The sequence below is a fragment of the Calypte anna genome, chromosome 10 (assembly GCF_003957555.1).
Source record: "Calypte anna isolate BGI_N300 chromosome 10, bCalAnn1_v1.p, whole genome shotgun sequence".
NCBI classification, from domain to species: Eukaryota; Metazoa; Chordata; class Aves; order Apodiformes; family Trochilidae; genus Calypte; species Calypte anna.
Genome location: NC_044256.1, coordinates 3,767,343 through 3,781,217, shown reverse-complemented (window position 1 = coordinate 3,781,217; position 13,875 = coordinate 3,767,343). Strand labels below are relative to the sequence as shown.

At 45.1% G+C, this 13,875-nt stretch overlaps 1 pseudogene; it reads right to left on the bottom strand.

The window, feature by feature from the left end:
• Nucleotides 1–7,252: 7,252 nt before the first annotated feature.
• On the bottom strand, nt 7,253–13,790 carry LOC103528569 (annotated as a pseudogene).
• Nucleotides 13,791–13,875: the final 85 nt, after the last annotated feature.

Here is a 13,875-nt window from a genome sequence, read left to right as displayed (position 1 = left end):
TGAGTTGGAACCTTTCACAAGTCCTAAATTGTTCTGGCTAGTCCTTTTCATTTCAGCCCTGGCTCCCCTAACTGGGGTGTTTTTAATCAGGGATTTATTTTCCTAAAAAACCTGGACTTGTGCCCAGAAATCATGGGAAAAATTTTTAAAAATTGTGTGAGAATCTGAGTTTGTGTTCCCTCCCATCTCTGTTTTTACCATCTCTGGTTCTGAATTAAGCTGTAAATTAACTTTCTGCACTGTCTGGGCTATAGGATGGCTGCAGATGCATTCTAGGTGCCTGATGGGTGCTGCTTGCAAAGGGGAGGGAGAAGCCTGGTGTCCCATGCACAGAGAGAGCTGCTGGAAGTGTGGGGATAGGTCCCAGCCCCAAAGCATTTGTCACTGCAGCCTGTGAAGCGCTTGCACCCTGCCCTGCATGCTTGCATCTGCACTGGGAATTCCTGCTCAAGGGCAGTTCCTGTATCTGGAAAATACTTCATCCTGGAGGATTTTACCAAGGATAGTGTTGATTTACTGATGAATCAAATGACTGGTTAAAAGAAGGGAAATAGGGGGTACTCTGTGTTGAGTTGATTTCCCCTCTGCTCTGCTCTTCATTAGACTACACTAATCTGTGTTTTGACTTCTGGGATTTTCTTTGCTATTGATATAAATATAGTCAATGAAATCAAAACCCTATGGAAATTTAATGTGCTGAGTCATCAGATCTCTAATCTTGCTTGATTACAGCCCGGTTGTCAGAGCCAGGCTTCATGTACTTGAAATTCCCATTCACTACTGAATTTTTTAGTGTGTAGCTGACAGCATCTTTGCAATGTTATTGAGATAGGAATTTACTTGCTAATTCTCAGTGAAAGCATTGTTCTTGGTTGATTCAAGGATTGCTTGATGGAGAAATGTCAATAAAATTGTGAGAGTTAATTTGGGCACTTTTGTTTTGTTTTGTTTTTGATGCAAGACAGATATATTTTCAGCATGGTACCAGCTGGAAGTGCAGTAAATGTCTGAGTCAGCAAAGAGCCATCCAGGTTAGGAATTAGAATGAACAGTACAAATTGTTTTGACAAAAACAAATGAATCTATAAATGTACCCATTTAAGCTAATAAATCTTTAATAAGTATTCATGCCATGTCCTGGTGTGACACTAGCAGATACCTTGGTTGTTGAAGAAAAAATGGAGGAGAATTTGTGTAGCTGCTAGTGATGCACAGTATAAACAATTTAGGTTAAATGAGGGTGAGGAAAAAGAATTCAAGTGTGTCTTGAAATAATTTGTAATTCCTATAAATTGTGACTTGTAGCTGAAACAAGTGGTGAACTTCTAGAAGTGGGGAAGTATAAATTTTGTGGAAAATCTGTTAGCTATGCCTGACAGTGTTGTCTGTACTTTTATGGGTAGACCCGATGATCTTAAAGCTCTTCTCCAACCAAAATGATTTTGTTTCATCTGTGTTGCTAATGTGAGTAAGTTTCAAATGAGCTGTCTTCAAGAGATTTCACGCCATTGTGCAGTAGCTTGTACAAGATGATCATAGGGCTTAGACACTTGTGTCTTCATAATAGAATTAGAATCAGTATGGACTCTGGTATACAATAAATTCAATTGTCTCATATTCTCCAGGCCAATACTGAGGGAAGGCTGTGAGCAAAGCCTTCCCACAGCACCACCAGATATCGGCCTACGGTTTTCCGTTTAACCACCAACCTTGAATCTACCAGATCTAAGCTGATTTGTTCCTTTAGTGCTGAGTGGGGTCCCAAAAGTCCGAACAATCGGGACTGGCAAACAAATGCAAAGAGTGAGCACTGAAAACTTGGGCTGGCCTTAACCCTCACATGGAACCCTACTCACAGCACCACCAACAATCCGCCTACGGGTTTCTGTTTTACCACCAACCTTGAATCTACCAGCCCTAAGCGGCCATTTTCAGGTAGTGCTGAATGGGTCCCAAAAGTCCGAACAATCGGGACTGGCAAACAAATGCAAAGAGTGACCACTGAAAACCTGGGCTGGCCTTAACCCTCACATGGAGCCCTACCCACAGCACCGCCAGAAATCCGCCTACTGGTTTCATTTTTGCCACCAACCTTGAATCTACCAGCCCTAAGTGGCCATTTTCCCGTAGTGCTGAATGGGTCCCAAAAGTCCGAACAATCGGGACTGGCAAACAAATGCAAAGATTGTCCACTGAAAACCTGGGCTGGACTTAACCCTCACATGGAACCCTACCCACGGCACCACCAACAATAGGACTACTGGTTTCTGTTTTACCACCAACCTTGAATCTACCAGTCCTAAGCAGCCATTTTCAGGTAGTGCTGAATGGGGTCCCAAAAGTCCGAACAATCGGGACTGGCAAACAAATACAAAGAGGGACCACTGAAAACTTGGGCTGGCCTTAAACCTCACATGGAGCCCTACCCACAGCACCACCAACAATCGGCCTACGGGTTTCTGTTTTACCACCAACCTTGAATCTACCAGCCCTAAGCGGCCATTTTCCCGTATTGCTGAGTGGGGTCCCAAAAGTCCGAACAATCGGGACTGGCAAACAAATACAAAGAGGGACCACTGAAAACTTGGGCTGGCCTTAACCCTCACATGGAACCCTACCCACAGCACCACCAACAATCCGCCTACGGGTTTCTGTTTTACCACCAACCTTGAATCTACCAGCCCTAAGTGGCCATTTTCCCGTATTGCTGAGTGGGGTCCCAAAAGTCCGAACAATCGGGACTGGCAAACAAATGGAAAGAGGCCTTTGATTCCTTGTTCATCTTTTCCAGCGTGGAAACTTGTTTTTCAGCCGAGTTTGTGGAAAATGTCATTAAAGCATCCCTGTGCAGCAGCTGATGGAATAAATGGCTTTCACTCTGGAGCTGGGCCAATGCCTCCTGTGTGGACAGGATCACAGAATCACAGAATCATTAAGGCTGGAAAAAAACTCTAGGATCCTCCAGTCCAACTGGGAAACCAGCACCACTATACCATGTCCCAAAAGTGGGAATAATGTGCTCCACTCTCCCCTGACGTGTTGCACAGGACTTCAGACCCTTCTGCCCAGCCCTGCCCCAGATGCCCAACACCAACAGGCTGCCTGCCCTATTCCCCTCAGAAATACCCTCAGGAAAAAGTCTTTTCAAACACTTCTTAGCATGGCCCAACACACACATGTCTTGCAGATGCAGGAAAAGCATCAAAGGTCACCAAATTCCAAGGTTTTTTTGCATGACCTCTTTCTTACAAAGAAGACCAAGTATGTTTAATCACACACATCAGCCTCTTACAGACAAATCTCCTTCTTCACATCAATATGTATTTTGCATGGGGGAAAAAAATGCATTTGACTGCATTGTTTGCAGGAACAACACAGCTCAGCTGGAAATAAAGCAGCAGAACAGGAAATATCCAGCATCGTGGCAAAGATTTTTCCCCATCCTAAGAAAACTGTGTCCAACTTCAGACAGCAACACCACCTTCCTCTGCACGACTCTGCCATCACCATTAGTCACTTTCTGCTAATTTTCTTTTTTTTTTTCTTTTTTTTTTTTTTGCTGGTGATGACACATGGAAAGTTCACCTCCAGGGAAAACCACAGTCTTCTTCCAAGGATTTTTCCAGCAAGGGAGAGCAGAGTTATAGCCCAGTAGTGTGAGCAGTTTGACTTTTCTCCTTTCTTCTTGTACAGGATGATGATGACTGCACTGTGGTGTTTTCATCAAAGCTGTTTCTCACTGGACCTTTTGGAAGAGAGTGAAGCTTTAGAGGTCTCTGTCAACAATTATTGGATCTCTTGGGTGTTTTCCTCAAAGCAATCCTTGTTTTTCTTTGAAGAGAACTGCAGGATGCTCTTTTTAACATGTTGCCAAAGCACTTCAGGAGAAGGGTCTATGGGATGACCAAAAAGTCTTGAAGCTTTACCTGGAAGCTGTTTCTCACTGTACCTTTCGGAAGATAGTGAAATTTTAGACCTTCTCTTCTTTGTCAACAAACTTTGGACCTCTTGGGTGTTTTCCTCAAAGCAATCTTTGGTTTTCTTTGAGGAGAACCCTGGGCATTCTTCAGAGGACTGCAGGATGCTCTTTTTACTGTGTTACCAAAGTGTTTCAGGAGAGAGAGCTATGGGATGACCTAAAAGTCCAGCTTGAAGGTTTCACTGGAAGCTGTTTCTCACTCTACCTTTTGGAAGACAGTGAAATTTTACAGCTTCTCTTCTTTGTCAACAATTCTGGGATCTCTTGGGTGAGATCCCAATCTTTGGGTTTTTTTTGAGGAGAACCCTGGGGATTCGCTTCAGGAGAGGGATCTATGGGATGATCTAAAAGTCCAGCTTGAAGCTTTACCTGGAAGCTGTTTCTTACTGTACCTTTTTGAAGATGGTTCACTTTGAGCCTCCTCCCTGGGATGCCACCCCTCCTAGGTTTGGGCTTCAAGCAGAGGGTAAGTTTGCATGGCACAAGGCAGTGGTCTGTAGGACATTCTGCACCAGGCATCGCTCGGCTAGGACGGACATCGCCAACATTTCTCTGGCACACTAAGACACAGTCAGTGAGGTGCCAGTGCTTGGATCCAGGATGCTTCCAGTTGTTGGAAGAGAGTTTTGGTGATGGTGAAGTCTTCCTCAGCCCTCAGGGCTCTTCTCCTGGCAGCACTGTGATGTAGAGATGGGCAATGGCAAGGGCAGGACTATGGCACGGCACCTCCCAGCCTCCTGCACATGGACAAGGAGGCCCTGAGCCCCAGTGCTGCTGGAAGCTCCACTTGTCTCCCCATGGCCATCAGGGACAGAGACAAGAGCCATCAGCAAAGTCATGGAGAGCCTGGTTCTGCCAAGTGTGCCTCCAGCTTTTCCACAGCTTTTCCCTCTCTCATCTCCAGCACAGTCCTCTCCTGGGCTGTCCCATCTCCTGTGCCTCTTGCCCTGCAGGCTCTGCTCCTTCACCTGCCTGTCCCACCTTGCTGTCCCCTTCCTCTCCTGACATCTCTGTGTCCTCCCTTGTAGAAAATCCGCGGAGGCTTAAGGACAACCCGTAGTCACCAATATGGTTAAAGTGAAGTCCTTTATTAACAATTCATGATCACTTTATATAGAGCCCTCTTTTTTTTTTTTTTTTTTTTTTTTATATATAGAGCCCTTTTTTTTTATATAACTAACTTTTTTTGCAGCTCCTATTGGAGATTTAAATACTGGGCTAACTAAAATGGATCAACAGTAGGACTCTAGTTTTGTCCCAGCTATCGCAAATTAATTTTCCTTTTTTTTCCATCTTCTCTTACAACAAATTAATGTGAGTTTATTTTCAGCTCTGCATCCTACCGCAGTTTTGGCCAGATGATGAAACAGACTCTTAAAAAAAAATGTACACATAGCTTTACGTCTCTCACTGTGCATATTCACTTCATCTGTCTTGCCTGGTAACCTTCAGTGGTGGATTCTGACTCTGTGTACTTTTGGGAATTCTGAGGTGTAACTTGACTGTGGAGAATTATGCATCGTAGTAGAGATGGAGCTTTCTCCCATCCAGGACACACTTTTTGATTTGAGGATATTTTTGGAGCATCCTTAGACATTTCTAGAAAACTATGCTAGAAGAAAAATATTGATAGGTTAAATAATTCTAAGCCTGTGTATAATAAGGATGTAAACTTGAGAGGACCTTTTTTTTTTTTTTTTATAGGTGTAGTGAGACAGGACCAGATGCCCTGAGTTATTGATGAGTGGGTGTGGGTTCACCTGTGTCTGGCCTCCCTCCTGAGCATGTGCAGGAGCAGGGGGCCAATAAGAGAGCAGCTGACACCCACGGAGAGGGCTCTCACTCCTCAGTGAGGATGGAGAAGCCCACAGCTCGAGGAGCCCCAGGAGCAGGCAAGAAGGGGTAGATCCCGAGGCCTCAGGAACAGCCCTAGGACATCGTCCAGGAATGGGCTAAACCCCGAGGCCTCAGGAGCAGCCCTAGGAGCAAGAAGGGCTCCTCCCGCTACATATAGGTGTTCTTCCAAGTGTTAGGGGAATTCCAAGCACATAGCTGAGGGGAAAAATGGAATGGAATCCCTAAACCCTGCATTTTTTTTATCGCAAATTGAGTAGTGCCTTTTAGCTGTGGAAACTGTTAAGCAAGCCCTGCCATCTTCTACTCCTCCCCTTATAAAACTGCGTTGTGTTATTCAGCAAGTTGATTGTTGGCAAAAATAGAAGCCCTTATCTGCTCGGTGACGCTGATTTAAAGGCTGTATCTATACATCACGAGAGCAGAATAGGACTTTGACAGTTTCCTAGAAGGAAGTATGAAGTATGAATGACTGCTGATACTTGTTGCTAGTAAAAATGCTTATGCTAGAAGTGAGTGTGAGAAAATAGCAGTTTCCTGCTTCATTTATTTTTCTTGCAAAGTTGCCAATTGGAATGCTTTACAGTACACTATTACATTTTCAATAACTTCCTTACTAAGGTGTAAATGCCATTTGATGACCATACCTGATTTTGCTTACTTGTCTTCGCCGTTCAGTGAGTTATTGTATTTGTTTACTGAAGAGATGCAGAGATTGTAAGGCATTGCTGCCTTATTAATGTAGTTTGGTAAAGGTCAGTCACAGCTCTCTCAAAACCTCAAACTTCATCTTGTTTGTGGGGAGAAAAAACAGCATTGCCACGAAATAATTATTTGCTTTTCCCACCAGAGGGCAGCAAAGCTTGGAGATTTTGGGCTTGCACGGCTGTACAGCTCAGAAGAAAGGTAAGATAAATATACTGTGAAAGAGGACACAGAAATTTAATCTTTTTGCATAAGTATTATAAGGGCCAGAAGACTGTTTTAAAGCAGGTGTTGTACTGTAATACCAATATTGCCTTAGGAAAAAGAATTTCTTGTTGTCTTACACTGCATATAACTGCAAAACTTTATTGTATTGGCTTGACACAAAGAAGTCATAACTGAAGTAAAATACATTAAGGTTTTCTAGTGGTTGGATCTTGCCTTTCCCCTTAGGCTTTACTGAGAATTCTTCCCCCCCTTTGTCTTCAGACTCAAGTAAATTCTCAGTCAAAAGGGCTGTCTCAGCCATTTGGTGTATCTTTCTTAACTGGCATTGTGAGCTAATGACTTAAAAATTAATTAGCTCTCTATATCTGGGCTAGCCAGTTTTCCATCACCAGTACCTGCAGTACTATTCAGACATTGTTGGTTACATTTTTCAAAGCATTCTTGTGAATGGTGCCTGGGAGGGGTGAAGCAGAAACACTGAACTTCTTAAAGTAAGGTCAGTGTGTGCAGGGTGATTACCTTACACAGGGGAGTCAAATTATTTGACTTGAAAAACTGAGTGATGCTGTCTGAAGGAACAGCAACAGAAATTCCAGCTGTGACCTTCAAGGTGTTAATCCCAATAACTTCACCACCCAGGTTAACTCGAGGTCCTCCAAAGTTGCCATAATCGATAATAGCATCTGTCTGAACATAATCCATATCTGAGTCCCTCATGCCCAGTTCTTTGCCATCTCGCTGAGCAGTGCTGACAATACCTGTTGTCACAGTACTCTGGAAGGCAAACGGGCTTCCAATTGCCACCACAAATTCTCCTGGCTTCAGATCCACTGAGTGTCAAAGTAACAATACTGGTAGTTTTTTCTTAGGGTGAATCTTTATTATTGCAATGTCAGATTTCTTGTCAATGTCTCTGATAGTTGCTTCATAGGTATCTCCATTTTGTAGCTGAACTTTCAATTGCTGTCTCCCCGATACAGCATTAGTGCTTGATACCACGGTGGCATTGGTCACAATTGAACCAGAATCAGACATAATAAACCCAGATCCACTGGAAAGTAGAACGTTTCGACCGAAGAGTGGATGCCTGAGGAAAAGTTCAATGTGCACAACTGCAGGTGCAATCTTTTCCACCACATCTGCTATGAAGTTGAATTTGCATCGTGGGCTGCTGAAATAAATAAAAAGCTGATATACCAAATGGCTGAGACAGCCCTTTTGACTGAGAATTTACTTGACTCTGAAGACAAAGGGGGAAAAAATTCTCAGTAAAGCCTAGGGGGAAAACCAACCACAAGAAAACCTTTTTACTTCAGTTATGACTTCTTTGTGTCAAGTCAATACAATAAACCCCTTCAAATGTAAGGTTAGATCTTACACAAAAGTAATGCTTTTTGAAAAAGAAACTCTATACTAATTTGTGTCAGCAAAAAAACTTTCACTTCCTTTAAATAAGCTTTTGCTACATCTACCAACAGGAAATACACACTTTAGAGTTACAGGACAAGAAATTAATGGCATAAACTTGCATTTTGATGCAACCTACTTCCGATCTGCTACTCTTCATTTTCAATCTATATGTGGTCAGTCTCTACAGTCATTTATACAGAACACATGGAAGAGCAATACACTTTCACAAAGACAGTTTTGCAGTGTAAGACAACAAGAAATTCTTTTTCCTAAGGCAATATTGGTATTACAGTAAAACTCCTGCTCTTAAACAAAACAGTCTTCTGGCCCTTAAAATACTTATGCAAAAAGATTAAATTTCTGTGTCCTGTTTCACAGTATATTTATCTTACCTTTCTTCTGAGCTGTACAGCCGTGCAAGCCCAAAATCTCCAAGCTTTGCTGCCCTCTGGTGGGAAAAGCAAATAATTATTTCGTGGCAATCCTGTTAAGATTTTCTCAGCAAAAACAAGATGAAGTTTGAGGTTTTGAGAGAGCTGTGACTGACCTTTACCAAACTACATTAATAAGGCAGCAATGCCTTACAATCTCTGCATCTCTTCAGTAAACAAATACAATAACTCACTGAACAGCGAAGACAAGTAAGCAAAATCAGGTATGGTCATCAAATGGCATTTACACCTTAGTAAGGATGTTAGTAAAAATGTAGGTGTGTACTGTAAACCAATCGGCAACTTTGCAAGAAAAAAAAAAAAGAAGCAGGAAACTGCTATTTTCTCACACTCACTTCTAGCATAAGCATTTTTACTAGCAACAAGTATCAGCAGTCATTCATACTTCCTTCTAGGAAACTGTCAAAGTCCTATTCTGCTCTCGTGATGTATAGATACAGCCTTTAAATCAGCGTCACCGAGCAGATAAGGGCTTCTATTTTTGCCAACAATCAACTTGCTGAATAACACAACGCAGTTTTATAAGGGGAGGAGTAGAAGATGGCAGGGCTTGCTTAACAGTTTCCACAGCTAGAAGGCACTACTCAATTTGTGATAAAAATAATGCAGGGTTTAGGGATTCCATTCCATTTTTCCCCTCAGCTATGTGCTTGGAATTCCTCTAACACTTGGAAGAACACCTATATGTAGCGGGAGGAGCCCTTCTTGCTCCTAGGGCTGCTCCTGAGGCCTCGGGGTTTAGCCCATTCCTGGACGATGTCCTAGGGCTGTTCCTGAGGCCTCGGGATCTACCCCTTCTTGCCTGCTCCTGGGGCTCCTCGAGCTGTGGGCTTCTCCATCCTCACTGAGGAGTGAGAGCTCTCTCCGTGGGTGTCAGCTGCTCTCTTATTGGCCCCCTGCTCCTGCACATGCTCAGGAGGGAGGCCAGACACAGGTGAACCCACACCCACTCATCAATAACTCAGGGCACCTGGTCCTGTCTCACTACACCTATATAAAAAAAAAAAAAAGGTCCTCTCAAGTTTACATCCTTATTATACACAGGCTTAGAATTATTCAACCTATCAACTTTTCCTTCTAGCATAGTTTTCTAGAAATGTCTAAGGATGCTCCAAAAATATCCTCAAATCAAAAAGTGTGTCCTGGATGGGAGAAAGCTCCATCTCTACTACGATGCATAATTCTCCACAGTCAAGTTACACCTCAGAATTCCCAAAAGTACACTGAGTCAGAACCACCACTGAAGGTTACCAGGCAAGACAGATGAAGTGAATATGCACAGTGAGAGACGTAAAGCTATGTGTACATTTTTTTTAAGAGTCTGTTTCATCATCTGGCCAAAACTGCGGTAGGATGCAGAGCTGAAAATAAACTCACATTAATTTGTTGTAAGAGAAGATGGAAAAAAAAAAGGAAAATTAATTTGCGATAGCTGGGACAAAACTAGAGTCCTACTGTTGATCCATTTTAGTTAGCCCAGTATTTAAATCTCCAATAGGAGCTGCAAATTTTAGGAAGAACATCTAAATTTGCTCACTTTGAGGTGCAGCTTCCTTTTACTTAACCAACAACCACAATTACTGAGGTCAGGATGCTAAATAGTTATTCCTGTCTATCCCGTCTGCAGGTGTTAATGACCTTGTCCATGAATGTCTTTTATCTTTTCAGATCTCCTGACCCTACCCAGAAAAATCTCTTGTGACAACAAATCACAGAATCCTTACCATGTTCTCTATACTCTTTTTTTGCTGTTATAAACCTTGTTTTAAGAGCTGCTCCCTTGTTTTAGTACAGCTGGATTTGATGAATATTTTTGTAGTGATGTCATCTACTACTTATACACAGGGGTTTTTTTGCTGATGATGAACACTGAGCAAAATAATGTTTACTTATACAATTTGTAATTACACGTGACTGAATAAACAAGTTCTTCTCCCAGTTTGTCTGTAACTGCAAGCCAAAGCATGTCTGAACATGAAGAGTCTTTTAAATTGAAGAGTTTTTAAAGCCTTACCCTAACTGATGGAGATAATGACCTCAGAATTAGGTCAAAGAACCAGCCTTTCAGGAAGAAGAAACCAGTCACAGAAGCCTTGTAGTCCTGGTACTCGAATGTGCATTGCCTTGTACTTGAATGTGCATTGCCTTGAACTGTTGTACTTGTGTTGCCTTGTACTTGAATGTGCATTGCCTTGTACTCGAATGTGTATTGCCTTAATTAGCGTCATTAGCATGTTAATGAGCACCTCATGCATATCAATGAGACGTTAATGAGCCTTTAGCCCCCCCCCCCCCCGGGATTACTTAACCGCGGGGATAGGGATTTGGGGGAAAATGGTGGTTTTTGGTAGGAAAGCATCAGATCTGGGGCAAAATCAGGCGATCCCTGCAATCAACAAAATTTTGGAGCAAAAAGTGGCGATTTCAGGCAAAACTTGGGGGGGGAACACCAAAACGAGACCTTTTTTGAGGGTTAAAATGGTAAATCTGTGTGCAACATGGAAATTTGGGGGTTAAAAAGCAATGGTTTGGGGCAAACTGGGAAAATTTGGGGTGTGATGGGGTAAAACAAGTCAAGTTTTTAATGTTAAAAAGGTAAATTTGGGCCAAGCAGGCAAATTGTGGGGAATAAAACAGTGATCTTGGGCAAAATAGGACCCCAGACCCCCTGAGGACCCTCATATCCCCCTCACAATTGGATCCTGGACCCCCCCACGACCCTAAATGAGACCCCAGACTCATTTAGGGGACTTAGGGGGGTCTGGGGTCTCATTTTGGAGGGACTCAGGGGTCTGGGGTCTCAATGGGGGTCCTGGGGAGGGATTTGGGGTCGCTGGGGAGGATTTGGGGTCATGGGGGGGCTTTGAGGATCCTAGGGGGGTCTGGGTCCCATTTTGGGGTCCTGGAGGGGGTTTGGGGACCCCCTGACTGCCCCACGACCCCCTGGTTCCCCCCAAATGGGACCCCCAGACCCCCCCCAAGACCCCCAAATCCCAACACAGGACTCCCAAATGGGACCCCAGACCCCCTGACGACCCCCATAGCCCCCCCAAAATCTGACCATGGATACCCCCAAGACCCTAAATGAGACCCTAGACCCCCCCATCCCTCCACAGACCCCCAGACTCCTCCCTCCAGGACCCCAAATCCCCTCCAGGACCCCCATAGCCCATCCCTCACTTGTAGGTCAGGACTCTTCCTGGGGACAAGGAGGTATGAAAAGGAGTCATAAAAATAATCTCTAACACATCCTGACCTCCCCAGGAAAGGAAAAGGAAGTCCAGAGCCTCAAGACAAAATGACTCCTTGGTGGTGGAGGCAGCTGCCATGTCTGAGGGGACAAAGCTCTCTGTCCTGTTGGGTCCAGAGCCCTTGGCCACCTCTCCTGCAGGCTGTCCTATACTGTCCATGGCTGTAGCTCCTTCTTTAAACTGCTTTAAACAGGCTTTAAACTTAAGGTCTTGCAGGGAGGGATTTTTGCGCTTTGCCCAACACCCCCAATCAATAAGCAACAATCAGACTCAAGAGGTTTAAAAAAACAGTAGCACGGATTTCATGAAATAGGAATAGTGAGAGTGAATTAAAGATCTGTAACATAAGTAAACATGGAACTTGGGCTCCTCAGTTGGTAGTCAGGCTCAACAACAACAAAAAGTCCCACACTGGACATGGCAGCAGATAGCGATGCCCAAGCCCAGGGTCCCAAGAGCAGCCAACCCAGTCCTCCGTAGCAAGGCAGAAAGCTACCTGTCTCCACAAATTCTGTTCTTTTCCAGTGAAGGGATTTAAGCAGCAGTAGCAACTGGCAGCACAGCAGGAGACACAATAACAATCAGACCCCAAGCCAGCCAGAGAAGCCACCAGTGAATTATTTTGGGACCCATTTTATACTGAGCATCATGAGAATTAATACTGTCATTAGTGCACGAGTGCCCGGCCCGGCTGCTCATGGCCGGGGCTGCTGCGGGGCTCTGACACGGAGGGGACTCAGCCAGGACACTGCGTGCTCAGGGGCTGCACGAAGACAAGCTGGGCAGCAATAGTTCCTTTTCTCCTGAGGGGCACAACCCAGAACAGCACACAAAACTGGAGGTCTATGGCACTGCTCAGACTTAATCTACGTGAAAATCATAAAAAAAAAAACAAAACACCAAACAAAAAAACCCAAACAAACAAAAACACCAAAACAAAAACAAACAAACAAACAAAACCCCCACAACCCCAACAAGTTTCTTTATTCCCCAAATGTCTCTGCGGGAAGCTGCCACTTAACAGCCCGATTGTGACACTGCAGCGATACACAAAATTCCACATTTAAAATCACCAGCGAGGTGAGAAAATGGAACAACGGACAACTCCTATGATTCTGTGGTGGGTCGAGCCTGAAATCACCAGGATTACCCATCGGTGATCAGCTCTGTCCCTCGAGCCCTCGCCCCTTCTTCTCTGCTCTCAGCCTCTGGAGCAACTCAGGAGGCTGGGGGTAAGGGGCCCGTTCCTGGCACCGGGGACATGCAGCAAGCGGGGCCGGGGTCAGCCCCACGGAGTGTTTGTCCAACCCCACAGTCGGTGTTTCAGCCGCTGCCCCACAGGGTCTTTCAGCTCCAGCTCTCCATTCCTTCAGCTCCAGCCCAACAGCATTTATTTCATCTCTAGCCCCCTCCCCACACCCTTGATTCCAGCTCCTGCCTTGCACCTTCCATTCCAGCTCTGAGGTGTCTCAGCTCCAGCCATGCCGTGTTTCAGTCCCAGCGCTGTGCCATGTCAGCCCCATTCCCACGCCGTGGGTTTCAGCTCCAGCCTTCCAGCTCTTGCCGCAGTCCCACAGTCTTTACTACAGCCCCGGAATCTCTCTCAGCTCCAGCTACTGCCCTGCAGTGTTTATTCCAGTTCTAACCAAGCCTCACAACACTTATTCCAGACCCAGGACTATTCTCCCCTCACAGGTTTTATTCCAGCTCCACCCCCAACAGGTTTCTCCCAGCTCCGGCCCCAGCTCCGCTCCTGCCCACTGCCTCCAGACGAAGCTGCTCCCGGCTCTGCCCCGGGGGCCTCACGGGGCAGCCCCCCAGCCAGGCAGCCCCGGGGCTCCAGGGCCCAGCGCTGGACACGCAGCACTTGGCTGTGCCGGGAACGCTGAGCCGGGTCTGTTCCCCCAGCATCCAGCCAGGGCCGGGACACCGCAGCAGCCCCCGGGGAAGGGGGAGGCACCGCCCGCAGCCCCGAGTGATGGGGACAGGGGAGGGG